The following is a 1,751-nucleotide window of genomic DNA, read 5'->3' on the forward strand; positions in this document are numbered from 1 at the left end:
AAGAACGGCAAGAGCTGGAGCAAGAATAAAGAAAGGAGAGCCCAGCGCAAAGCTACAGGCAAAAGTCGACACAGCGAAACTCAACAACGCGATGACGAGGAGGACGCCCCGAAGAGTAATGGCGAGGCAGACTCCTCGGCTGACGAAGAGCAACAAGCTAACCGCAGACGCATTGAGGTCATACTTTCCCAGCAAAACTTGTCGTCGGACGATGAGAATGATGACACACATGTACTCGAAGATTTGAGAGATGTTCTGAAACGGAAGTTTGAATCCGAAAACAGCAACAGCTCCACGCGCAACGATCTCCGAACAACGTTGAATGCACGGAAGTCGCGGCGTATCTCGGGAGTTGACCCTGATCCCAAAGAACACCCGAACGGCGACCTTAGGGATAAACTCAACGCAGGAGCATGCGATCTCCGAATCCGCCTCAATCGTTCTAAGCCCACTGACCACCGGAGGCGTTTGGAGCAAACTAAGATGTCAAGCAACGACACTCCATCATCAAAAAATGACAGCGACGTACCAACCGATTTACGCGCCTTCTTAGACTCCAAGCAGGTCCAAACACGATGTCAACTAAATGTCAGCATGGGCGGTTCTCCTCCTTGCGGCAACTCCGTTTGCTCTGTCAAGGACTACCGTCGGCAGGCTGCGACTTCGCAGAGATGGCCGACTAGGCCGCCAAATCACCCTCCGATAACCTTTTCACCGGATGACGCTGAGGGGATTCACGTACCCCACAATGATCCTCTTCTTGTAGTTCTTGGAATTGGGGAGTACGACGTCACCAAGGTCCTCATCGATACAGGAAGTTCCGTCGACCTCATTTTCCGAGGAACCCTGCAGAAGATGGGAGTCGATCTCGACGACATCAAACCATCCTCCACAACATTAACCGGCTTCAACGGATCCTCCCAAACAATACTGGGAACAATCCACCTTCCGGTACGCGCATGTGGAGTTACTCGGCCCCTTACCACGCCATACTCGGAACCCCCTGGATACACTCAATGCAGGCCATTCCATCTACTTATCACCAGTGCGTCAAGTTCCCCGGTACGGACGGCAAAATAAAAACACTGCGAGGAGATCAAAAGGCCGCTAGGGAACTCCTAGTCGCCACAGTTAAACTCCAACGATCGTCTTTATCGGTTAACTCCGTCACTCCTCCAACCTATAAAGTCTGCTCCCAGGAAGGCGAAATTCTCGAGTTACCGATTGACGATGCCGATCCAAGCCGGACCGCAAGGGTTGGTACGTACCTGTGTGAAGAAATGCAGCGGCCAGTCAGACATGAAAGGAATTGATCCGACCATAACAACTCACGAACTAAATGTCGATCCGACAGTCAAGCCTATCCGACAGAAGCGACGCAAGCTCGGTCCAGATAGGTCGAAGGCTGTAAACGAAGAGGTCGACCGGTTGCTCGGCGCTGGTTCAATTGCTGAGGTGCGCTACCCTGAGTGGTTAGCAAATCCAGTAGTCGTCAAAAAGAAGAACGGGAAGTGGCGCGACTGCATCGACTTCACAGACTTAAATAAAGCCTGCCCAAAGGACAACTATCCTCTTCCCAACATCGACCGTTTAGTCGAGTCCAAGGCTGGAAACGAGATGCTCACCTTCATGGACGCTTTCTCTGGGTACAACCAAATCATGATGCACCCCGACGATCGCGAAAAAACGGCATTTATCACGGATAGAGGAACATACTGCTATAAGGTCATGCCATTCGGTTTGAAGAACGC

Source organism: Brassica oleracea, chromosome C4 (genome assembly GCF_000695525.1).
Source record: "Brassica oleracea var. oleracea cultivar TO1000 chromosome C4, BOL, whole genome shotgun sequence".
Classification (NCBI taxonomy): domain Eukaryota; kingdom Viridiplantae; phylum Streptophyta; class Magnoliopsida; order Brassicales; family Brassicaceae; genus Brassica; species Brassica oleracea.